The sequence below is a fragment of the Linepithema humile genome, chromosome 4 (genome assembly GCF_040581485.1).
Source record: "Linepithema humile isolate Giens D197 chromosome 4, Lhum_UNIL_v1.0, whole genome shotgun sequence".
In the NCBI taxonomy this organism is placed as follows: Eukaryota; Metazoa; Arthropoda; class Insecta; order Hymenoptera; family Formicidae; genus Linepithema; species Linepithema humile.
In genome coordinates, this window is record NC_090131.1 from 15,315,316 (window position 1) to 15,343,124 (window position 27,809).

Below are 27,809 nucleotides of genomic sequence, written 5' to 3' on the forward strand. Positions count from 1 at the left end.
ATCGTGTTGCTATAAAGCGCCGCCTCTTTTGGGTGCTTTTCTTTTCTCCGTCCCTTTCTCTCTAATTTCGTCGCTATCTGCTTTTCTCTTCTCGCGTTATCAAAACGACGATAATTCTATGTGTACTACAAGTGGCGCGCAAGTAAGCGCGAGAAAAACTCAGGTTGCAGGGAAAGTAATAACGATGGAGAAACAGATGAGACCGAGGGAGAGAGAGAGAGAGAGAGAGAGAGAGAGAGAGAGAGAGAGAGAGAGAGAGAGAGAGATAGATCGAGAAACGGGGAATGAGGAGAGGGACAGCCGGGCGACAACAGGGTTGTACGGTAGAACAATTTCATTCGCGGGCAAAGTGTGTCCGGTGGAGAAACTCCGAAGTGACCTCGCAAGAACTACGCCAATTCGCTTCGTAGTGTCAAGTTTCCAAATTTCCGGTCGTTACGGGGTGGTCGAAAGGATAGGGTGTATGGTATGGTGGTGAAAGGAACGCGCAGACCAGAAGCCAAACGGATAAGTTTCAGTTTGACTGGAGAGACATCCAGCCCTTCCTCACTTTTATCTATCTCCATCATGAGAATTCCTCCTTGCCGCGTCTCGTTGCTGAGATTTCTCCCCCTCCCCCTCTCAGCCCCTCCCCCCCCCACTCTCTCTCTCTCTCTCTCACTCTTCTGTTCCTCCTCTTATTTTACATCAGTCTCCTACTTTGTTCGCTCCGTCCTTTCTGCTCACCCTTTAACCATCTTATGCACCGTTTCACTTCAGTCTCCTCCGTCTTGCTCCTTTCTCTCGCCCTCAGCGCTTACCTTCCCCTCGCCTTACATTTGTGTTCTACGCTTCTACGGGGGTGTTAACGGTCTATTTCGACTTGGACCTACGGGAAATTAGTCGAAACTCCCTCGGGGCCGGTGGCAGCTTGGGCAAGATTCCCTTCTGCACACAGCGACTTCTCTCCCGGCGGTCGAGATCGGGACGAAGCGCAGCTGGGATGTAGATAAGACTGCGAGCGTATAGCCGACGTGATTTTGCAGCGATAAATAAGATTCGAATTGCGCGAGCAATTCGAACTATCGATTACACGTGCTCGCGAAAGAATTCAGAAAGGCTGCTATTTCTACAAATCCTCAGAGATATGCATAAAGATAGAACGGGTAATGCATTTTTTCAATTTGAAATTGGGATTAATAGGGAAATTCATTGGTAAATGAGGTATAATTTATTTATAGAATTTATATTCCAACCGTACTTTTGGAGCCTATCTTAAATCAAGTTATTAAATAATTCTCTACTTGACTGGAGCTTCATCCCGTACCCTAACATTTACCAAGAGCTTCCTAAATTTCTCAGTTTCTGTAAATAGAAAACTTTACTCGGAAATATTGTTATTAACTCGGCAGGAACTATCTCGCGAAGTGAAAAAGTTTCGTCCAGAACTTCCTCATCGCTAGAGCGTAGAGTCGGAGTATTTCAACGGCATGATAAGGTATTCGTTTTCCGATTATGTAATTAAAAGATGTGCACGGAATGTTTTCGTTTTCTAAAGTAAGATTATTATTGTTCATCATAACTATAAAATAGCATGCCACGAGTTTATTAATGTTGCACAAACATATTTTAATTTATATGCAAAATTCTCTGTAAAATTAAAGTACGTATAATTAAGTGCAATCAAACCGCTGCATCAAATAGAAAGTTATAAGATATATTTACGTTCTTTTTTTAAATGTCGAATGTATTAGATACAATATGAGAAAGAAAAAAAAAAAGAAAACGATTTACATTTCTTTTCTACGCACCAATGCAACAGTTCGGTATGCGAGTATACGATGAAAGTTCTGAAGTGAAACATTTGCACGGGTTGCTTCCTTCCGAGTTTTTGGCACGAACTATTTTAAGCATCGGCTTACAGTGTTTTCTCGCGCAAGATCCATCTTCTCCCGGCATAATGTGTATTCGCGCGCAACATCGCAAGACGGGACGGATAGTCCGATAAAGAAATGGCAAAAAGAGGGAAACAGAAAAGACGATTTCGAGCTATGCGGTGCAGAACATCGCTAGAGAAAATAGATTCCTCGATTCTCTTTGATTCGTTCAAGCCACGCTTTCATCTCCTTGCCTCAAATCTTCGTACGAAATTTAAACATTTCCGTCACTTCTCCGCGATACCGCTGCATCGATTGAAGAGAAACTGTCCACGAATATGTTCGCTTCTTGCGTTGCTCATTCAACATAGAGAAATCTACGGGTGTGTGTGTATGCGCCATCGTCTTATCTAAATCAAAATCTGGAAATCAATGCCGCGTGTCGTGCTTAGCATATGCCGTAACAACGGAAAACACTGCTTTAGAGGAGAGAATCGAAATGCATGTTTCGCAAACGTTTTATTTCGAACAAAAAAACTTACCTTGCATGTGTACAGAGCTTGATTTGTTTATTAAAGCATTTATTAAATCGAGTTCTTAATAGTATATAATAGTAAATAATATGAGATAACCGATTAAGTTGTGCATTGAGGAGAGCCATAACACAATTTCAGATAAATGAATTATATGAGATAACTTTCAATGGAAATGAGAAACTTGGGAGAGAATCCTGCTGCGATACAAACGCAAACACATGTCCAGGTTGGTATGTATGCGGCTTTCGCGCCAAAGTTTGCCAGCCGCTCACACACCGTTTCCAGACTACTCGTGAACACGTGTTCGGCTTGGTGCGTGTATCATGACTAAACTCTAAAGTGCGGGCAATTTGTAACTTGGCCGTCCACGCTCGTATACGAATCTAATAAAAAATCGTGACTCTAGCAATATTAATTTATCACAATTTCGATTACATTGATAAATAATATTCCTTTTTCTTTTCCTTTTTCTTATTTGATTAATTAGTTTAAAAATACGATACATATGTACATATATTAGATTAATATACTTTGCGAGATATTAATAAAAATTCTTATCTACATGATGTTTCACCGAAATTATGCAAAAAGTCAATTTCGTACGTCCGTTTGGCGCGCGGTGTCGTTAGAATATAAGACAGTCGTAGAAATACACGCGGTGCCGGTCTTTTTGCCTCTGGCCGACACGATCGCGCCTTTGCCGCCGAGGTTTTTGGCCATCACGGAGGGGGTGGAGGTTAAAGGGGATATGGCCGAGGTACGTAATGAATATATTTGCATATCGGGGCCGTTACCGAACCGTTACTGGTACAAGGTATATCGGAGTACAAGTCTGCCCCGGCTGCCAAATATGCATGCATCTCGCCCGGGGCCAACCGTCCATACCGCTTCAACCAACGCCCATGCATATAACACTCGGAAGAGAGAATTGCCGATTAGTTTGCAAACTAGGGACGTGCATTCCGTCGCGCATGTATATATTTCTGTCTACCTACTCAAGCGTGGAATTTCGCGCTTAGGTTCGCCGAGGCAGGCGAATTAGTAACGGTACGCAAGACACGTTAGAACGACAAGTCTATGATGAGAATCCTATTTGCTATGCGTTTTCAAGGAGGTAAAATGCCATGTAATTTACGTATCTCTTACGGAATAAGATACTAGAAATTTAAGCGTTTCGCAAGCATGGTTTTCAATATATTCCGCATTAAAGAAAAGATCTTTTTTATTGAAAGCATTACATAACGCTGCGTTATACAATGTTATTCAATATTTAAAGAAACAATTCTTAGATTCTTTATTTTTGATATTTACATTATTGATTCAAGTAATTTAAGTAGTTTTTTACATGTTAAGTAACTAGGAAGCTTTTTTTAATTCGAAAAATATTCTCTGCTGTTGCGATTTAATCTCATTAGTTGATGGCTTAATTATAAGTGTATATAGATCTAACGCATATTTTTACGATTGTATTTATATAAATGAAGAGCAAAGGCACGAAGAATAAGCAGCGATAATTTTCTAGTGGACATGTCTGATGTTATATAACGAGCAAGGCCTTTTCGGATTTTAAAAGTTCAATAATTGCCGAGGACACGTCCGCCGGTAAAATCCAGCCGACCGCAGCCTTTGTGGTTTAGTCCCTCCACGTCCTTCGTTTTCTCGTCCTCTCGTCGTAGTTCGCCCTTGCGTCGGCCTGTAAAAGTCAGCATATTTCAGTTTTCACATGGCGCTTACTTCGTCGACTGAGAATGGCGTAAGAGCAAAAAGTGGAGACGACGAGAGGACGAGAGGAGAGAATCTCATGGTGGATGAATAAGAAAGAGAAAATGATAGCGAAACGTGAAAATGAAAGGGACGCGAAGAATGAGAGTGAAAATGGTGGATACGGCGGCGGAATATTCTTCTAGTCGCCTCATTTTTCTCGAAACTTTTCCCGCGTGAATTTGGATTAAACGTTCCGAAGTTTGCAGTACGAACAATAATTCGCTCGGGGATTCCGCAGTTCGCTGGACCGAAGGGGAGAACGGCAGTATCGATCCGAGCGCGAGAGAGTTAGCGAAATTAAAATTCTAGTTTCAGCCAGGCAATATCCAATTACGGCGCAAGCACGAATATTAGTGTGTCCGGTTTTTACTTCTGTTTATCTTCCCGGCAGATTTCCCGAAAAACATGAAGTATATATGATGGGCTCGGTTCGGCCGGAACTTCTGTTATCCCGGGACTTTTGTGCCGCGGAAAAAGGAAGAAGATGAAGTTTATTAAAATAAACGGCCCGATGCGCCCGGCGGTTTCTTTGAAAGCCATATTTCACGTCCCTTTCAAACCGTCAACGGATTGACGTGACCCTTTTACATTCGCGTCATCGTTAGAACCATTCGCATGATTCACGGCGTGCCGCATCGATTGTTTCGTACACGCCGCTTTTCCTTGCGTGAAAGCGTAGCGCCAGTTCCGATCGCAGGTGTATTCAAGTTCGGTTGGTCCATTGATTTAGTTTTCTACGTTCTCGCAGTTTGAATGTCAGCTATTTGTTGTTCATTCCTACACGGCCGTTTGGCCGGCCGTTTTTATTCTATAGCCTGTCATCGCGATAGACCATCGGGAGTGATAAAGAAAACGATTCTTTTTCCATAGGTTGGTCGGCATGAATGATCACTGACTTGCGTAAAATACCCGTGTGCACATATACCTTGGCTATTTTTTTAACATATTGACAGGTCTCTGTACATGGCATTTTAAAAATATCCGCCTATATAAATCTGAAAAATCTATCAAAAAATTATTGTTTACTCTTTTTTATTAAGATACTATAGATGTTAATTAAAATGATTTAACGCTCTTGCGATTTAACAATAAAAACAAAACGAATAACGCCGCTATTGATAATTTTCTCCACCACGGGACTATTACTTGATTTATAAAAATATCAATTTTCAAACCAAAAGAACTTGCAATCACACAACTGCGAAGACAAACCTGCAAACATTTCGGGTATGCTAGAAATTTCTGTTAAACGGATACGAAGCGATGTTGGCTACAGAGTGTTAAACTCGGATATTTTCCTCTGACAAACGCATCTTTATTGCCCCTTATTCGTGACTGTTCGTCTATGAAATGCCTTCAATCGAATCTACTTGGAATCACCTAAATTCCCTGAGAATTTAATCAGAACGTGAGCTCTCTGTCCGCCAGGCAGCGGATTTCTCTCTCCTCCACTCTCTCATCCACTTTCCTCTCTTTCTGCCCCTCGTTTCGTACTCTCATCGCTTCTGTGCAGCTTTGTAGGACGCGGACAATAATTTCACCGCGCGTGCTTGGCTCTCCGATCACGTGCGTGGCCTTCCAGTGGCTTCTTACAAGTTCAACGGACAAGTTTAGCTCTTTTCGTCTTTCGATAGTTAGGTTTCGATGCTTGCTTCGTAAAAACTACCGACTGACCATTCGTACGTACAGTATTTTTCATGTTTCCTCTCGAGCGCGCGTGCACGAGAAACGTCTGCTGAGACGGATATACATCACTGATATAGAATACGATGCGAAGATATAAAAGCGGCGCTGTATAAACTGGAAAAAAATTTTTATCATTTTATTTTTTAAATAATTCAAAATAATTATACGCAATTATGTATGTACATATATTAAATGTATTATATCACATTATATTTTTATTATTAGTAAAACCTACAATAAATTAACTTCTACAAATATTTTATGTATATTTTATATCAATTTATATTTTCAATCTTACAGAATAATAAAAAAAAATATGCAACAGTGAATGTTGCACAATATTCTATAAAATAGAAAATTGGAGTATATGCAATCGCACGCAGTATAAACGTTAACGTTAGAATAAAGGCGGGAGATATGCGTGCACACAACCAGTATTTGCGCTTTGGATATCTCGTATTCGGTTTTCGCGAAAGTACGTAAAAAAAAAAAGATATATATTTACTATACCATACGAATCACATGATTCAAACAGTCTCGAGGGAGTCCCGATCGAGTGTCAAAGTGGTGAGTATCGGTGTCCGGTCAGACCAGTGCTCGGCGACACCCATCTGCTGTCACGGCCGGTCGATGTTTCCGTGCTTGCCCACCCTATATTCTCGTGTTACGCCCCATACTACGTGTTTCTTCGGTTTCGTCGGTGCGATCAATTTTATAAAAGAGAAACGCAGGGAGGCGTGCAAGCGCGCGCGGGACGTCCACGGGAAAGGGCGATACGGCGCGGCGGCCGCCGAAAGTGAGACAAGTAGTCGGGAATAAAGAGACATAGAGGCGGATAGATAGATAGATAAAGACAGGTACGAAGGGCGCACGGGGAGGACGCGCCGCATCGGGACGGGAAAGAGCGAGCGTGTGGGAGAGGGAAAGGGGAGAGGCAGACTGTTTCGTGAGATGCGCTTGTTTCGGAATAAACAGATAGCACCGATCGCGGCCTGAATAGCAAACAGCTCGTGGCTCGCCTTTCTCGGAGCACGAAAATGTTATCCCTTCCCCGCCGCGAGCCGCGGTGGATGCCGCACCACGTATTCCTATCGGTGGTGCCTATACGTTGTCGCAGCATCCGTGTGCCAGATAGAAAGAGAGAGAGAGAGAGAGAGTGAAAGAGAGAACGAGAGAGCGGAGAGCCCGCCCGCTGGTGTAGATATCTATCCGCTACTTTTCTTTATTGCAAGAGACAAGGGCCACTAAAAGTTAACCTCGCCGACCGAGCCCAGGCTACCTGCTCCGGTAACCTTACGGCTAAGATACTCCGCTCGATGTACAAGCGAAAACTGCATTCCAAGTTCCTCGCTGCACCTATCCGGAAACTGTTCTTCTTCTCCGTCACCTTCTTCTTTTTCTTGTTTCGTGCTTCTTCGCCTGCCGTTTTTTGCGACGCTACCTACCTAGCTGCCTCCTCGCACCACTCGCGTTATACTTTCCGTACCGCGGGGGGGCATCGGGATCCAAGAGAAGTCACTTTCCGTGGACTCGTGTCCTGCGCTCCCTCGAGAGCTAGGGTTGTTACAACTTTTCTCACTCGGCTACGAAATATAAAAATCCACCTGAGACCTCAATAACGCGTTCGTGCAATACGCAAAATAACATCGTTGTCGTCGCGTCATTATTTCAAGCTGAATCGCGAACTCCTTGTTAATAAATAATCGCTCGAATGGATAAGTTTTTAAGCCAATTCACACCTCGCCGTTAGAAACCGCTGTGTAAGTGGAGCAAACTTTGTTGTTGTTAGTTTACATGGCTTATGCAATCAATATAGCATTGGCGCATTAAATGCGCAAATTGTAATTATGCAAAGATATCGCAAAAATATTTCTGATAATAATGATCGGCGAACAATATACACATATTTTTGTCATATATCAAAATACAGATGAATATTTCAAATTATGAAGTGAAAGATTTATATGCAACTGCAAATATTATTATGCATCGCACGTGAGTATTAGTTTCTTTTTACAGTAATAAATTTATGCTCTACATCCAGCAGAGTGTAATATTATTATTAATGACATTTTAATTAGCGAAAATTGAGAGAGAACTGGAAAAAGGAAATAACAGATGGTGCGCGTTGACATGTAGGTGCATAGCGTCGTATATCCGAGTTTATCAAAGTTTCGCCGACATACGGAGCGCTCTCTTGTGATATCATAGCATTGATCACCGTTCGACGTCTAAGGCGGACCCTCGAAAGTAACTTGATCTTCTTCATCCGATTTCCGGCGTCCCGCGGGACGACCTTTATTATTCGCAAACAACGTGGCATTCTGCCTCCCTAATTTGCAATAATACTAAATTATCCTATTTCGCAGCCGGAGACAGGCGGAAGACGGAAACGGAGTAAAAGAGGAGAAGAAGAAAAATGCTCTCGGGGAAGGAGTCTTTTTATTACCCTATTAATCCCAACTAGCGCCTTATTTTTAAATTAACATTTTTATCTCCCGAGAAAACAAGCTTCTCGACCATCATCCTCCCACAGCCCCTCGCCCGTCGCCCGCCCTTTGTTTTTTCACGCGTCTTTCGTTTCCCCTCTCGTCTTATACTCCTCCTTGCCAGATCCCTCGTTTTGCCTGCCGTCTTTACCTCCGACGCCACTCGTAAAGCACAGGATTATGGAGCTGAATTCTATTATCGTGGGCGGCTAGCGAACTGGAGCTGGTAAAGAGCAGCTTTCACGGTATCATTAAGTATGCCTGCAACGCGATGCCGGAATTCATCGCGGTCCCCGTGCATTAGAAGCAACAAAAAGGGCTTTCGAGGTGTGGAATGCTTTGCGTTAACGTATTTTGCTGTATAATTAGCTTTGACAACGTTTATCGATATTAAATTGATTTCCAGAAAGTAAGACGCTTCCACCCTTTTTATTTCTTATTGAACACGCATTCGTCAAATGTTTAAGCAACAAAATAGGATACGAAATAAATTTGAATAGGCATATCTTCAAACTGCGTTCGTGTTGTTGTATGCTGATCACCGCGTATTGGAATTCACCGCACAACAAACAAATGAGAAAAAAACAACAAACTCTTTCGCAACGAAAACAGTGGCCTGTGAGATATGCGGGGAACAATTGTTTAAAAAACATTCCCGTTATTGTATTTGCCGTTTTGCAAAAAACATAATTTCACTACGGAGAATTGTTCCTATCTGCAACAGTTTGCTTTGCATGAATCGTCGTCGTGTACGCTGAAGGTTTTTAAATTCATTGGTGAAATACACGAATTGTTAAACGTTGACAAATATCGAAGGGACTACACTATATTTTCAATATCTCAAATACGATTATTCTTAGGTTTTTATTGTCACAGTCATTTTTTGTCATTTTTTTTGTCAAGTATTTTGCATTTTATATTTTTAAAAAATTATTAAGATATAAGTTAAGTAAAATTTATGAACAAAATAGACATAAACACTAAAGAAAGACTGTTAAAAGACATTAATAATTTACAATATCAGAAGCATTTGTCTCTTTTTCTCCTCTTTTATTCTTTCTTATAGAGAATGTGAAAACTTTCTATATATACTAATATGACAGTCGCATTACTCAATAACTCCAATCATGATGCATAGAAATATTTAGCTGCGAAATACTGCGCGAATCTAACGAAATGTTATGCATATACCTACCATCATTTCGGACGTGTTTATAGTGACCGTCCATAACGCTTGCGAGAAAACAGCCTTCGGCCAAGTCCGAGCGGTTAAGCCGTGGAATCGGTGTACCAAATTGGATATTTTCCACGCCATGGTTCGCTTAGAGGGGTCGGCGGCTCGCGATGGAAAAATATCGTCGCCCCCGGCCAGCGTCGAAGACCGGAAACCTCGGTTTCCCGCGATTGGATCGCGCTCTTCGAATATTCGCGTATCGAGAAATGTTCAATTTCCGCTGGCAAAAAGTGGCTGGATACCTTTAATGGTTGCTTCTTGCTCTTCCGTTTCAAACACGTAATATCGCCAGTATAGGAAGGTAGCTCAAAAAGCATCCAGCATAATATCGAGTATTAATTCGATGGTCTTTATTTCAATATTTGAATTCCACGTTTATTACAGCAGTAGTCTTCCGGTAATTTTTTCGTCCTGAATGCACACGCATATCGATCGTTTGCACTGTTCATTATTTCAACTACTGCTTGAATATTGCATAAGTTACAATAATATTTACAGTTACAATTCCCTTTTTTTATACTTTGTTTTATTAATCACAAATTTTTAGAAAACAGATATTGTTATAAAAATATCTTACATTTTATTAAGGACAATTATTTACGAGAGATAAAATTTTCTGCAACAATTTTTTTTTTTTACACATTATCACCTTTCTCTTCTCTTGACGTCTCATTATTATTTTTGTAGTACCGACATAAGTTTCTTATACGCGTCATACGATATTTATGATCAAACACTGGCGTAATCTTTGGATCGGCCTGCTTTATTACTCACCCAAATCGAACCTTTGGAACTCTAATATACGACATTGCCTCGAAATAGGTGCCACTAATGCTATCAGCTATTGACACAGCCGACAGACTGGCGTTACTAAGGGTTGAGTCTCCCTTCTGACTTACCGCGGAGAGGTTGACTACTATAACTGGATTGATTCTAGATAGTCGTCGACAAATCCCCGATGCCCGCCTCTATCTTACAGAGTATTATTTTTATACAGTGGCGCCGGGCCAAGCTAGTCAAGAAAATCACGCTGTTATATTAAATGTCATATAGCATATATCACTGCAATTGTTGAGCTTATTATCACAATCTTTCTTAATATTCTTAATAATATTATTATTGGTATAAAATAATATAATGATGCGTACAAGAAAAATCTGATAAAATTATGGTAATAATTAAGACATTCTGTATCTTGGATTTATTAGAAAATATGTTTATAATCCTTTTTATTAACTTATGGTTTATAAAAAGATTTATTTTATAATTCATGGAATATTTATAAATTATTTTATATCATTTGGATTCGATTTGCATCTAATAATGTGAAAACTGGACTCGAGTAACAATATGAGAGAATAGATTGTACTTTTGTGAAAATATATTATTCTCGGAGCTTACGCCACTGGATTGCGGTTTGGCCTCAAAATATAGCTGAGCTGAGATGAAGGTTGGTTTTGGGCACCGCATGAGTGTGGGTATAGTTTGAAGTGTTGATATTCTACTAACCTCCGCCATTCGTTTATCTTATGCAGCTAACTCTATATTAAATTCGCCAAAATTTTCTACTTTTCTTCTAAGATGATATATAAGATTGATATAATATTATTTTAATGTTTGCTTGCGAAATTGTATATTTAATATTATCTTACTTTACTATATTACAATAGTTATTATAATATCTTATTGTAGTTCTTATAATATCTTATTGTAAATTACAATGCGTTAACGAAAAGCTAAAATAAGATAGGTACAGATACCACAAATGAGATGACAGAGGCTTTATTTGAAGGGATGAACGAGAGGGCCTGGCGAATTAAATTTGCCCAACCGTGTTGTACACTATGAATATGGAGGGTCTCGTTACTACACATACCATTCGAGCATACACTATACGCGCGGTATGGATATACTCTGGAACACGGTTCTCCTTTTTACTCGCATCTCACCATTTCATTTCCCTTTTCTCTGTTTATCTATATCTACGTTTCTTAATGCAAGTCTGCCCGTTGTTGATTTTATCATTAACATAAAATTCTTACATAATTTTAAACCTGGTTATAAAATGTGTCACAATTGAATATGTAAAGCACGCGACATTACAAAAGCTGGTGGTACATTGCAAAAGGAAAGAGATGTAAGTGGAGAATCGAAGATGGTTGTAGTAACATTGTTGGAAACACCGGGCATATCGAGATGATCATCAAGTTGGCCCTAGGCAAACCAATAATTGCAAACAGTTACTGTGCATCACCGAACAGACTTTGCACGGCTACGATAGTTCTGCTTACTACTGTGGTGGGAAAACAATTGTCCTCGCGATTCTGCGAGGCCGGCTCTATCTCCGCCTCACAATAGCTCCTTGGAGTTTAGGTAAATGATGGTAGTTGCCACGAAAATTTACTGGCGCAATTTTTCGAATGCCCCCTCCCGCCCTTCCCGGCATACCCCTTTCTTTGCGTCTTTCTCCGCTCGGCTTTTTCTCTCTATCACGGGCGGTAGGAGGGTAAATGATTTCGGAGTAAATTGCTGTGTGGAGAAGGTTAGATTCAACCCCGCCTCCGGGCTACCTACCTACCCTTTGATTCTTTCAACGTGAAACACGTTCGTGCAGTTAAGGTACAACGCTGGGTCCATGAGAAGATTGGAGGAATAGAATAAAGCGAGACTTTTTTTTCGGCCAATGTTTGAAGTAATGAACAAAGATTCCAACCACATCAGTAGACAAAATAATGAATTTATTTTTTCGTTGTACTCCAGGATCGCGCGCGTGTACATTGTCAGCCTATGTGCATTTGTGCACACTAAAACAATTATTATTAATACTTTTGAGATGTACATGCGTATACAATATTAAATTTCATGTCATCAATTTTTATTAATTTTAATTTTAATTTTAACAATAGCTTGTGCAAGAAGAAAATCACACGCATTCACACACATGTACACTACGTAGACGGCCTAGTAAGAGATCGAATTTATTATACGAGTAGGGTTTTATCAGAATCCAGAAAATTTCTTTTGATAAATTTTCTATCCTTTTTGTTGGTTGCTTTATGAATGTTCTGTTCTGATACGAGGTCCATCTATTTCGATCTTTAGCTTTTTGTGTTTTTCCTTTATTTGTTCCCCTACAATTTCTGCCAGTCGCCACTCTTTCTGTCCGCTTCTCCAATGGGGAGGGTACACGCAGCAAATAACGCGTGATTGATTTCACAAAAACCATATTCTACCGCGGAATCGTCGGCGAATGGTACAAATTGAAAAGTGAGCTACATATGTTTCCTCAAACGATTGTATGCAAATTGTACACACGGATTTGTTATTAAGTAAACAGAGAGATAGTTGTTACACATAATATAGTGAAGTACGTTATATTTTAATATGATTTGTATTCATTGATTGCTCGTGACATAACATTTCTCTGTCTAGAATTACATTAGCTTCGTAAAGTTTTGTATATTAAACTATACAAGAAAATTAATATGTTTATAGTAAATTATATCATAATGACTAATTATTGATATGGAGTTTGGAATAATATTTGTAAATATTTGTTGTGTTACGCTACAAAATTAACACAATATTAATCGAGAGGGTTAAGTTTAAATATTGAAATATAGAAAGTTTGCAATAAATTTGTATTGAATCAGTTTTTCAATATTGATCAACCGCATTATTTTTTCAGCAATACGAGATACGAAAGCACAGTTTATTAACACCCTCTCCGAAAATTTTTTCAAAATTAAAAAAATTTTTTAATGATATACGATCCAATAAAAATAGAAAGGTAATAGTTAAATGGCTATTTAAAAAATTGAAAGAAATGTACTTATTTTTTGAGGATTTAGAGATAATTATTTCCTCACGCATATGTGTAATCAATCATAGTTTGCGTATTATACAGATGTCATAGCGCGTTGTGGATAAAATTAATTGTCTCACAGCGTAAATCTTTGTTTCTCCTGTAATATGAATTCCATGCATCCCACCACAAAACTAAGATCTATTTCACATAGTCGTTCTCGCATTTATCATCCTAAAGTGTATAACAATATGCATTATTTTCAGCACGCCGGCATTGAGGGCGTGGAAATTAATACGCAAATGAGAGCGGATATTAATTAATTATAAATAATGAGTAGGGCCGTTTAACTTATGTACGCGAGAGATTCGCCTCTTCAAGATCAAGTAATTTCGTAGGATGACGCATACCTTTTCTTGCCAATTAATAGATGATTAATTATCGGGATGAGACTTTGAATTTTCTGGTAACCTCCTGCCACTCCTGGTTACCAGAGCCTGTTGTTCTGCCACTCGGCTTTGTAATTAGTAGGACTTTTGCGCCAGACTACACGGTCACCAGATTCATCATATAAAAAGTTTTGATAGATTAATCAATAAAGTACGTCCAGACATGTTATCTATGCATGCTATGTTTACATAGTAATGCTTTTTATTTCTAGTTTTTCTCTCGTATATATTAAAAAATTTTTATAAAAAAATTATTTTGTCATAAAAATATTTTTATGGCAGAATACACAATACATCGCGCATGATAATAACATGGTGTACAACTTGCTGTGTACATGTGCAACTATTTAAAAGTTTGAAAGGTGTTGAGTGTGATATAGAAAAAATGTCCTGCACTTGCCACATTTATCATGGTGCATCATTATCTCGCATGCACAATTGTTAAAACGGATATGCTCGCGTTTGTCGTATTCATATATATGTATGTAGAGAAGCGGCAACCCCAAACCTCTGCGATTCGTTCGTTCTCGGTGATTGCGCAGTGATTGCCACGTCACTCTCGAAATCAGCTCGTCTGCGCTCGCCAAATTAACGCAATTTCCAAAACAAACGGGTTTTACCTACACTTCGCGTCTAGAGTATATATAGCGCGTATGGTGCCTACGGTTTAATTGCAAGCTTCGCCGCAAACACTATTCGTTTATTGCATACGTAAAAACAACAAAGAAATTGTGTCAAAATCTGATTAGCGCAAATGAAGTATATTAATTGATAATTAGATGGTTACAGATTAATCTACAATGACGATAATGATTTAATAGATTGACAATTACGAAAATAAAGCAATTGAATACATTCGCAATACAATTAACATATATTGCAATTTTAATTAAACTAGAAAATCAAGGTTATAACATTTACTGGCATACTATGAAATATGTATTATCTGTTTTAATTTAAAAAAAAGACTTATGAAAATTTAATGTCGCGAGTTAATCATCGATCAAGTATTATTTGTACTTAATAGAATTTCATTGTGATTAGTAAATGATAAATATACGAATGCGCATGTTAACAATAAAATACCTGTAGTGAGTCTACAATTTGTGATTTGAAGTAAACTATGTTAAGCACTTCAAATTATGCGCATCATATTTCTCTCGATCTCCGATATTCCACTCTAGAATTCGCGGTCTGAGGCTTTTCTACCCTATATTTCAATCAGTGCTCTTGACAGGTCTCCTTCAACTCGACGTAAGAACCACTTTTCCTCCTGGCAAATTAATCGGTAAATTAACCATGAAAAATTAATATCTGCGTTCTCCAAAGTCAACTGCTCTATAAAGTTGTCAGTAGAATGTCGCTTTATTTGGAACTTTTAAATTGAAGAACCGGATAAAAATATACTTGTTACATTTTTTTCGGCTATAATTTTTTTAGCTAAATTAACGGAACTTTTTCTAAAACCTATCAGGAACTGTAGAACTATTGCGAGTGCAATTAGAATTATTGATAAAACTTTCAATTTGTGAAAATGAGGTACTAACTTTACAGAGGTTGTTACATTTATATATTGCATGGACGCATAAAATTTCAAAAATATGTTAGATAAATGTTACGTAATAGTATGTTAAATTTCATAGTTTATTTTAAAGCATTTTTCTCCTCGCGCTTTTCCTCCTTTATTTTTATAGTAAATTATACGCATCATGCGTGTGCAAGGCAACGTAGCGTATAATCGGTGTATTCTTCTGGAAAATTTGATCCATAATTATATTTTGATAAAGTGAAATATTAATTATACATTAATTTTTTTCTGTGTTTTAATAAAAAATAGTTATTTTATTATTAAATAGAAATAATCGATTAATATTAATTAAGAAATTACTACAAAATTAAATAAAAAATAATTGTTTTTAATGAATAAAATTGTAGAAATTTTTATAGAGCTCTTACATGCCTACAAGAATACTTAGAATTTTTTTAACTATTTCTGTGAATATGGAAAACGTTAATTACGTAATAAAACGTTATTTGATCCATTCAGAAATTTTCATTATAAACGAGAAAAAGAACGATGAACGATCTTGAGAAAGTACGAAGTTTTGTTGTAAAAGACCGTTTAAGGTGTTTTGTTTGTTGAGCGAAGACGGCAAGGGGAATTAAGAGAAGGGATACAAATAAGAGGCGAAAGGAGAAAATAGGAGGAAGCGGAAGATAGTTGTTAAGAAAAAAAAAAAGAAGAATGTGGTATTCCCAACGAGACCATTGGAGAACTATGTATTCGTTGAACCGATTGAAAGGCACTGTAGCGCGTGTCCAAAGGGATACAAAAGAAACGCAGTACCCGCAATAAAAGCTCCCCGTAAAGCGAGTTTTTATTTCGCAAAGTCGGACGAGTGACCCGCGGGGGTTTCTTTCTTCTCCGCCCTGATCCTTCTCCGCGTGTCTTTCTTTCTCGCACTCACAATCGCCCTTCTTCTCACTTTTCCTACACACCTAGACGCTTCTCAGTTCTTTACTTTACTTTTTGGTATCCCAGATCCCTGCCCTTTCACACATTGCGCTTTGTTTATTTAGTTTATATCTGTGCGTTCTCGCACAGTAACTAAAGAACGTAGAAAAAAGCGATTCTATATAGCTTCATTCAAATATATACTTTCTTTGCGTAAACGGCAACCTTCTAAATTTCGTTTTATTTAATTTATTAATTATTGAAGGTATAAATCGCTGGAAAAAAATATCAAATTTGTCTATTGTTAACGTACAATTTATTTTTCCGTTATTTCGTGAAGAAAACTTATCATAATATGGAAAAAAAATCTAAATTTAAAACACGCGTTCAATTTTAAGAGGGAGTAAAGCAAAATTAACTGTGTGAAGCGAATCAAGCTGGCATAAGCATATAGAAAAAGTGACGATTGCCTGTAGTTTTCACGTACACGTTGAGAATATTTTGTACGAAGCCTAATATCCCATTTTACCGGCCCATTCAGCACGCTCGCTTCTTTCCCTGCTCCTCGAAATCTCTCAAATCCTTTGACAATGATACGCGTTTACGGCGCTTTGAGGGGTGATAGGTGGGCACGGCTGGAATCTCCCGGTTTCTGAATAATTTTACTAAATTGGTCCCATATGTATGAGTCGCTCCAGCGAATCCACACAACTATGGGTGGGGAGGGACGTAATGTACATATATATTTTTTATTCCCGCGTGCGTTCTCTCCAGCGTCTCTTTTTCTCTTTCTCTCTCTCTCTCCATCGCGCGCTTTTTTTCTGGTTTGTACGCTCATCTTGCTCCTTTCTACTATTCCTTCGATCTTTCCCCGGCGCTCTCCATCTCGCCCGCCATTCCAAGAGCGGAATTTTAAAACCACCCTGTAGAAATAAAGCAGGTTTATGGCCGACGCGAGCCTCTGCGCGGCTGGTTGCCCTCCAAAAATATAATGTCTCAACGGTATGTCTAACTCTACACATACATCCACATATCGCGTTTATGATGCGCAGAATGTATTAACAAAATATTTCCTTTACGACTCCAGAGATCGGGCGAGTAGAAGTGCAAATGGTGAGTGGAAATGTAACGTCTGGGTTCGGTAATAGCTTTTCTTCATATGCGCTACTTCTTTTTGCTTTTCTTCATATTACTTTTGGATACCCATCATTTTATGTCATTTATATTATTCGAGTTCTTCGCAGCGACAGGAAAAACAATTTCTATAAAAACCATCAATTTTATCATTCGTTTAGTTTGCTTAAAGTGCATGGTGTCCCAAAAAATCAGATATCAATTTAAAAAATGAAATTTATATACAAAAGATAAATACGGTTCAATTTTGTAGAGTAAATACATTTAGGAAAGCATCCCTCTGTCAAAATAAAGTGTCTTGCATCGGTCCGCGCATGTTATATAAGGCATTTTTAAGTGGCGCCAAGTATAAAGATGCGTGCGAATAAACATAAGTTATTCACCCCAAGTAGCACCGCTCCCACCGTCCCGTTGATATCCTTAAGCAAACATGAAGACACGCAATACCATATGACCGAGACGACGCGCCGGAAATGGGAATATCTTGTGGCGTTTCCTTCTGAATTTCGATGATGCTTTCTATCATCGTACAGTATCCGTAGAAATCGGTTCTCGAGACAAATAGTCGCGGGACAAATATATGTAAAATGGAAATGGGGCAGGATTCGCTTCTTTCCCTAAATCAAATCGTTCAGAGTACACGATACACGCGTTTATGTATTTTAGAATATTTCAAAATTGTATTAAACATCTCATAAATTTAAGTGTTTTTAATATTGTCGGAACATTCAGATATAATTAATTGCAATATATAGATTAATATCAAACATTAATATGAATCAAATTAATGATTACTTAAAAGAATAATTTTCCATCTCATGCACAAAATGGTAGTTAATGCTGGATATGCAGTGTTGCAGCATTCGAAATTTTTTAAACGATCAGATGTTGGTCTACGAAGAACTCACGACACAACAATGTGGCCAGAAATCCGTGGTCGTTTTATGGCTGGCTTTTAAACAAAATACGAAGTCCGTGTAGCGATCGTTAAGCACGGTCAGTGTCCTACGTTCACAGTGGCCTCACCCTTTTGCCTCCTTGCTTCCTTTTTCTCTCTCCCCCTCTTAGCCGATCCTTCTGGTCATCCTGCGGCGAACGCACCGTCCGATACCAGCTCGACCCTTAAGAGCCCACTCCATCAAAAGGGTGGCTTTTATACCTTCTATATTTACGAGGGATGTTTCTTCTTCCGCCGCCGGCTTTTTTGCGATAAGAGTAACAGGCTTTGGTATATCGACCTACCCTTATCCTTACACCACCTCGGATGTCCGTGAAATCGAAGGTAAGAATGCTCCGATACGCATATTATACGGGTATTACCTCCTGCTGTTTATATATTCAGCCCCAGAGTTGAGATATTGCTTTCTGCGTGGCGGCCGAATCAAATATTGAGAGCAAAGAGCGGAGATTGAAAACAGTCACTCATAGAAAATTAGGAGTCTGCGCTTACATAGCTTGTTAACTCTTTGTTAATTTACTCAAGTGAGAGGAATTTAATGAACCATGTAGAATCCGTAGTGTTTTGTTAGTAAATAGAGCAAATGTATTGTTAATTATCATACGATTAAGACCGATTGTTTGTATATCGTGACAATTATAAGTCATATTATAAGCATTTATACATATAAATCTATTTTTTATATTCATCCATGAATTACAAGATGTGAGCTTATTTATTAATTACTTGAGTATGCATTAATTTAGATAGTTAATAATTCGGAGAATAATGAAATTTTCAAATTCTACAATTAAATAACCAAAATTTATTTTTATTACTTATTTTTTATCTATTATTTTGCTTGCGAAATAGCAGATAACATAAAATAATTACACAATATAATTACAATACATTTTATATAAAAAGAATGGTAAAGCCAGACCAATTGACAGCTCTCTTTTGTCACTTTACTTCGATTCTAAGTTTTTTCCCCTGGGATAGTCCGCGTCTTTTGAGAAAGAAGTTAACTGTGCTGAATGTAATGTTTTGACAGAAGAAGAAACGGATAATCGATCGTCTAAGTCACTGACTCAGATACCTTTAACTTTGACGTCCGCCGTTTTATATCCTTTCGAGTAGGACGGAACGCTCTTATTGTTGCTGCCGTACTTTTAAACTTTGTAAAACACGTACAGGAAATATTTTCAAGTAGTAGCTACTTACTTTAGTTATAACACCTACTTTATTTACGATGCTTAATTTATGATTTTATGACGAGCTTTTGTGAAATATTGAACAATAATATTTTGCAGATATTTTTATATCGGGAGTGTAGAAAGGATTAAAGAAAAGCCAGAAGGTTATTAGAATTCCCAAACGCCGCGAGATTCAATATAATGTGCGTTATCAGTATAAATGATTTATTCTTGCTTACATTTCTCAAAATACATAGCGCAGGAGGGTGAATACTATATGAAGAGGCATGCTATCATCCTAATACATGCCGCCATAAATTTTTTTTCCGCGCTCTCCTTTTTCGCATGGTTAGCTCTTTCGCGCTCATTGACTGCATGATTATGCAGCGAACTCGTGCCGCCTGGAAGGCCTGCATATTTTTATGCGTACCAGAGTCGGTTCTAGACGAGACATCGTGAAGGGTGGTGCATAAAGGAGAAAGACGAAAAAGCGCTCGAGAAATATATCCAGCGCACGCTCCGTGCAGCACGGAGTCGTCGTGTTATCTTCGTTATCCGCATTAACATAATCGCCCAAGCATAAAGTTCGCAAGAGCGATCGTCCGAGCTGCACCGAGAATCGATTTCAGCATGAAATATGCAAACTAAATTACACCTTGGCGCTATAAAGTTTCGATCACGCTGCAATCGCGGGTCATTAACAGCGAAATAATGCGCAAATATTTAGCGGCCGCGCTGGAAAAATCTATTTAAACTTATGTTTCTTCAATGCCTTATTTCTCCTTTCCTTCGGGATGGCAAAATGATGCGAGCTAATGATCTGAGAACACTTTGCGGATTATTAAATACGTTGACTCGAGCAAACATAATATTTTGTTTGCGTCGAAAAAGTGTGAGAAAAATGCTTGAATAAACATCAGTAAGTTACAGGCAGCACTTAGTACGCACTTAGTATGCAATCATGAGAAATGTTTCGCGACAGAGCACTTTGGCCACGCCTACGCCCAGCAGGAAATACAAAGAGCTCGCCACATTTTAAGGAAACATCCAATTGGGGTATCGTAACGGTGGTGAATCGCTCTCGGCGGCCGAGAATATAAATAGGCAGCGGCGCAAGCCGCGTTGCTTTACTCCAGATTTGTCTCTGTTCGTGGCGGCTGCCTTAGCAAAATGTGTTACCGCGGATAAAAGCGGCTTGGCCGCGAGAACGAGACGGGGGCAAAATGGAAAGCCCGAAAATGCGGTAAATAACGGAGAAGCCTAATGTTGCATGAACGCGATAAGACCTCACCTACGGCATGTATATTTTCCTTAAGAAGGCTGCAAGCTACGCGGCCACCGCGTCTCGCTCGTGAGGTATCGAGGGAGCACCATTCATCCGCTCGATCTAAATAAATAACAACTGATAGATGGCACGGGTTGGGCGGCGGTCGGCACAATGTTCTCGGAATCATTCCGACTTTCCCGGCAACACGTCTGCGGATAGTGCACTGTACGTACGTAAGGCACGGGCGATTTCTGAAGACGTAGGAAATGGTCGTTTCGCGTACGTACAGAAGGGAGCAACTCGCATTTCTCTGCGGAAGCCCGACGACAAATCGCTTTGACGTGGCTGTCGGTCGGAAAATTTCGCTCCTCCTGAGGTTACCGTCGGGAACACGCAATCACTCATTGCACGTCGCGCCAGATTTCTGTCACGCCGATCCATCTGGTCGTTACCGAACATTTTGCCGCGTATCGAAACTTGCCCAGCTATTAAATCATAGAGTGTGATACGGCGCACATTTTATCAACAATATTATTTTCCTCTTCATAATGTGAATATACAGAACATTTTGATGTTATAAATATTATAATACAAATATGAATGTTACATGTGTGTGTGTGTGAATATAAATTTGCGCATTTTGCTTTACACTAATTTTTTCGGACAAGAGGTGTCGCACGAAAGATATTTTTTAAATGTGTAGAAATATTATAAAATTTTTTGCGATTGTTTAGAGTTTGAGAGATTGTTACACAACGTAGAATTTGATAGAGCTGCACTTTGAGTACAGGACGATGTATAATTACTAGCATACTTCGTTTTTTTTTCTTTTTTTTTTTTTTACACACGACGCGTTTATTCTTTGCGGTAAATAATCGCACACGTGCGATTTTTTCAAAGTCTTTCAACTTTTTTTTACCAGATTATTCTTTAGATTTGCATGAAAATGAGACTTTCATAGATGGGCAAAATTAATGAATTTTAATAAGGGTCGCTCTGTGTCCTTTACCTTCCTATCTCTTTTCTCACGCGTACCATATCGTCGCCATCCTATTATCACGAGGTAAATTAAATGCGCTAACGCTGCTGAAAAAACTTTGACTTTACCCGACGTCTTCGTTTGCACCCTTTATATTTGACTTTGCCGTATCTTCGACAAGTCTTTTTCTTGCACTCTTCGCCCTCTTTGTTGCCTCTTACTTTCTATCTCCAGTGTAATTGAAATTCACCATGCTTTAAAGATACATGAGAAAATACCAGCTGTGCAAGTTGAACACCGATCCTGAAATTTTTTTGCACAGAAATAGATACGCTTGACATTCCGCGATATTTAATTAAATTGTGCATGTACAAAGACTCTGTACACTCTGGTGCATTTTATAAATTATTAACATTTATTTATGAGCATTATTATTCTAACCAAGAATTATTTACTTCCAGGTAAGGATGTATATCTAACGAGAGGTGCGAAATGACTACCACTGGTTACGATCCGAAAGGTAGGCCGCATTAATCTATAAATATCTCAGATTATCCCAAGGCATGCTTTGCTCTGCCCGATTCATCGGCGAGGCGACGAAGGCGCGCATTACTTTCCTACTTTCTTGGTCGATGAATAGGGTGATGTATGGAGGGTTCTACAAACTGAAAGAGAGAGAGAAAGAGAGGGAGAAAGCGCGGGTAAATGGGCGAACAGGATGGTTATAACGTGGTAAAAGAGAGATAGGCGGAGAGAGCGAGGACGAGGAGAAAGAGGAGCGGCACAGAAGAAAGAGAAAGAAAGAGGGAAGAAGGGGATAGGAAAATGCTGGATGAAGGAAGATAGAGAGAGAACGCCAGAGTTTATAAGTTGGTAATTTGAGGCACGGAGCACGTACGCGGATCCAGATCTTTGCGGCGCCGAAATAAATCAGCCACCTACGTCCCCACCTCCTTTTCCTCCTTCACCGCCACGGCATTGCCCCACCTCCCTTTTCTCCGTTGCTTTCTTCCACTATACTACCTCTCCTTTCTCATCCCCCGTCTTCTTCACCGCGCGTACTAGCAGCCCTCTTCTCGATCTTCGCACAAGCCCGCGGTTATTTATTCGAGAATTACCGTCGCTTATAATAAGCCCCTCTTTATTCTCCAGTGGCGTGGCAGCCGTGGCACTCACGGTGGAACAGATTTTACAGTGATTTAATGGAGCTCCCACGAAAATACCGGGCACATGCAAGCGGTACCTCATGTACTCATAAAAACGATTACCGGCGAGCGCGGCATTGATTTTAGCCTCGTAGCCGTAAGGCCTCGTTTTGTCATTAAAATGGCGCATTATCAACGGCGTTCCGGTTCCTTGTTCATCGAGCACATCATTGACCTACCTGTCTTGCTTGCTATGCCGTAGAGTACCGAGGAATGCATCTCCAAGTAGAGCGGCTAATGGATCTCGCATACCTCGTTGAATGAGTGAAAGCATATTTGTAGATTGCAACTTGATCAACGTAGGTATGCGAGAACTGATTGATTTATCTCAGCAAATTGCGTAAAATCTTTAAGAACATCTGTTTTCAAGGAAATTTCGCGAAAGAAATAATGAGGCTTTTTTTTCTCTACATTTATACACATCAGTTTGAATATTTTGCAACAATCGATTAATTTTAGAGTAAAATGCCTCGATTACGCACTTGTATATTATTTTGACATATGTAACGCATAGGATTAACAAGGACACTGGCAAAAATGTTACACACATATAATTGCATGCTATCAATAATCCATTTCATTTTTTCGAAAAATAAAATTTAATAATCTACGTGTAGTACTACATAGTGAGTTCGTTCAACTCGTCATCCGCTGCATGTCATTTTGGGCGAATCCAGGTTAAAATCGGTTACATAATCGGATTTTAGTAGCGACTGGATTTTTTGTGCGTTAGTATTTCATGGAAACTTAATTTATTTCATCGAAAAAGGGAGACAGAAAGAGAGTGAACGGTGACCATTATTGTTCCGATAAAACGCAAATCTGAATTCTCGTCTTTCTTTGTAGACGTTTCATATTTCTTGTGCATTTTTCTCTCGTTGAATAACTGAATAGCTCTTCGATAAAAATTAACAGGGAAGTTTTGGCGGAAAGAAAATTTTATACATCTCATCAAAGTGTTTTAGATTACAGAAGATCGTAAAATTTTTTTTTTTTTATATTTCTTATAAAGATATTAAGAAAAATATAACAAGTTAGATTTAGAAGCGGTATTTTTATTTTTAGATCCGATTTTCGTTGAAATAAGAAAATAATTATGTGTTTAAGTTTATCTTAATTACAGTTTTGCGAAATAAAAATTTTTTTTTGTTAATTTTTGAGTCGTCGAATCTTTCTTATAAAACTACTCTGCGCGCGCACTAGAATCCACCCTCGGGAGGTGTGGTCATTCCGTTCTATCCCACGTATTACAGATAAAAACTTGCTTCGAAATCAAAAACTCGGAAGATGATTATTCAATATTAGACAGTTTTAACGATTAAATAACATTTTACATTGGTCAATCAGTCACGCGTGTTGTCAAACTTGCGGATAGCGCGGCATTCGAGCAGACACTCGCATATTAACTTACCCACGCGATCTCGTATTTTCGACAAGTACAAGGGAACCATATCATGCCGCATGGAACTTGATGAATGATGAACGAGAGGTGGGATACTTGAAAATGGAAACTTGAAAATCCCGAGATACCGCGACAGGCGTCTCTCTCTCTCTCTCTCTCTCTCTCTGTGCGCAGAAAGCGGCACAGGCATAGAAAGAAAAGCAGCCGGAATCCGGCAGACAACACTTTTCCGAGTATCGCGGTAGAAGTACGTGATCGCGCATTGAATCTCATTGGTGATAGCCACGAGTGGCGGGTAATATATCCAGTGCAGTCAAGCCCCTTCCTTCTCTGCCTCCAACCCCCACACACCATCATCGACCCCCGTTCCGCGCAGTCCACCAGTCCAGTGTCCCCGGTGCGCGGCCATTGTGCGAAGCTTTGTTCGAACGGTGACGGGGTCACATTAATCTGTCTCTCACCCCTTCTACATACATAGCCGGCGCGTTATACGACGTGCATCGTTGTCCCCATAGGTACGGCGTCAATCCCCCTCTGTACTGTCACGAATCTACATCGTCGAAGCTCAATCGACCTACCGACCGAACGATCGATCGATCCGTGACGCGATACACTCGTCCTGTCCAATACTGAATAATCCCTTGCTCGTCACACGCCGGTGAAGGGCTCAGGTCCTTAAATCTCGATCGCCATTGACAATGTCTTGAACTTGCATCGTTAACACGAGCTGCAGCTTTAGATGTCGATTATATGCACGAGAATTCAATTATTACTATACGCGTAAATGCTCGTAGTTCTCGCCAGTTCATTGATTGCTGTGATTATCGTACTTTCACACGAATTATAGTACAACAATATTTAATCCAAGTACTATCAACTATTACAAATTTTTCTACAACACGCGTTACTTTGTTATACATTTATTATTCTATATAACATATTTTTCGAATTAAATGACGTTATGTAAATAAGATATCTTTTTTCTTAAATAAGTTTTCATCAAAACATGAAATTATATGTATTTTAAATGTTAAAATAATTTTATATACTTAAATATTTTATTCTTAAACATTAGATTTAGCGCACACACTGGAATAATTGCATAAAACAAATTAAATTGTAAAACAACGTACGATATGTGAACGTGCAAAAGAACATATATCTATGATTGCGATCCATTGCAAAATGCAAAGAACAATATATCAATTCATGACCGCAATTATATTATGAATTTAATTGTACTTGATTATACGATGTTTTCAGTTTTCATATTAATACTGATAACACATTTATATTGCTAATTACGATTTCTACATTATTATGGCTAAAATGAGTATTTGAGAAATAGAAAAACAGGTGCTTTCCGAAGAAGTGAAGAATGTAGTTTAGAGAATACCAATTTTATCTTCGATAAAACTCCGGATATACCAAAATTTACGATGGCTCCGCGTCCTTTCTATCAAACTTAGAATCTGTCAATGTCACGATGTGATGGATGGTGATCGAACAAATGACGAAATATTGCGAAGATAAACCAGTCGCCAGCCGTGTCGTAATATATTATTTCGTATGAACATTGATATTATTCTTATTCAATTTTAAATGTCTATGCTTAGCTGTGAATTTTTCAGATTAATAATCAATTTTAAAAACTCCAATAACATTGCCTTCGAAATCGGTGCCTTGAAAAGCCGTGTTGCTAGTTTAGTTTAAAATATGTTGTGTTTTATTTTCTTTCTACATAAAAATGTTTATATTTATAATTAATGTAACAGTTTATTTTGGTATATCTCTGATTTATTTTTATCATCATATTTTCTCATCGAAACATTCACAAAATCTATCGGGTTTTTCCACACTAAAAATAATTATGCAAATGGTGCGTATTCTACGTAAACTTAATGAATGGAAAATACTACGCTGATAATGTCTGTAAATGAATTTTTCTGCTGTGTAAAACTGCCGGCTATCGCGAGACGGAATCGAGATGAAGAACTTACGTTGTTCGATGAACGAAGCAGCTTCGTCGCGCTTAAAAGTATATACATCCGGTGTGCGCGTACGTGGAAAGAGCTGGAAGAATCACCTGTCCGCCACGAATGATTTCCTCACGTTATACTGTTCTGAGGCTCAATAGAGTCGCGATAGAAGGGGGTGCGTGCGCATTCCTATTTCGAGTTTCGAAGCTTCAGCTGTTGTATCGCGGCTGTATCGATTCATCCCCACTGTGTGCTTACTCCTTCGTGGTGGGGTATGCAGTCGGTAGTCCATTTTTCACGAGGCAAATTTTTTTATTATTCAAAAATGCCGTGTCATGCATAATTTGTGATAATTTTAGATATAATCATACAATTTCTAACGCACAATTTTTTCCTCACTTGATAATTCAACATAAAAATAATTCCTATTTATAAAATTTTAAATAAATTTTGTATTATATGAAACAAATGGTAATATTTTCTTTTATAATATTTATCACCAAAAGAGTTTCCGCATACATTTTTATATTATTTTTGTTCGCGTTTCGCTTTTGCAATTTTTTCAATATATTTTCCTTTTTTATTTTTATGAAATTAATATGCAGTGTAATGTGATATTAATAATAATTATTTTTGAAGGATTGTTGGTCGATTTTTAACGTTGTTAAAAGCTCTGCAAGCTCAATGAATGCTTTTGTACTTGAAAAAAATAAAATAGCATTAGGAAACAAATTTCGACGAGTGTAACATGGGCTTGTACAGCGTGCTCCCACTCCGACCATCATCCCTCTCTACGAGCGGCATTGTGCAACCCCCTACTGCCCCTCTAACGCTGATACTACATTCGTAGTTCGAGCTCTGCTCGCCGGATGACGCCAGCATTTGCTTTTTCGGGGAAAACTCCGGGATGGAATACACCCCCACGTTGGTAAGGTGGAAATTCTCGGCGGAGTGATAGCCCGGAAAGTTTGCGCGCGCATGCCGCGCAATAGTTTCATATCTATGTGCAATCTTCGCTTCCTGAGAAACATGTGGGATCGAACGTGGAAAAAGGGGTGGAAGGAAAACGTCGGATATACGGATAGACGACGGTGGGTCAGGACGCAGGGGGTTGGAAAAAATAATACTCACGCCACGTACGGGACTACAGTAATTTTCAGAGCACTCGTGCTCGGCTTGCTTGCAGCAGGGTAAGCGTGACTGGGGGCGATAGCATCGAGATCCCGCCGGGCGGATAAGCAGCCGCCAGCCTGGCCGTTTTATTTTCTAGTTTAAAATGTAAAATAACGGGAATTTCGCAAATTACAGCGGCGTGCGTTATTTGTACAAAGTAATGCGGCGAGCGTGCCCGATTCCTGCTTTCATTCCTCCCCGCGTGGCTTCTGTCCGCGAATGACCCGCCTTCTCCTCCCCGCTGAGCCACTTTGTCAGTACGA

At 39.0% G+C, this 27,809-nt stretch overlaps 1 protein-coding gene across 10 annotated transcripts in view; it reads left to right on the forward strand.

The window, feature by feature from the left end:
* Positions 1 to 27,809, forward strand: part of LOC105676868 (nucleolysin TIAR) — a 395,737-nt gene that overhangs the window by 89,248 nt on the left and 278,680 nt on the right. For 2 of the 10 annotated variants that reach the window (XM_067353321.1, XM_067353320.1), the window contains one exon: positions 22,249 to 22,307. The exons of the other annotated variants lie outside the window; for them this stretch is intronic. The gene's annotated coding sequence lies outside the window, so the exon portion shown is untranslated. The remainder of the gene's footprint in view (positions 1 to 22,248; positions 22,308 to 27,809) is intronic. 10 annotated transcript variants of the gene reach the window in all.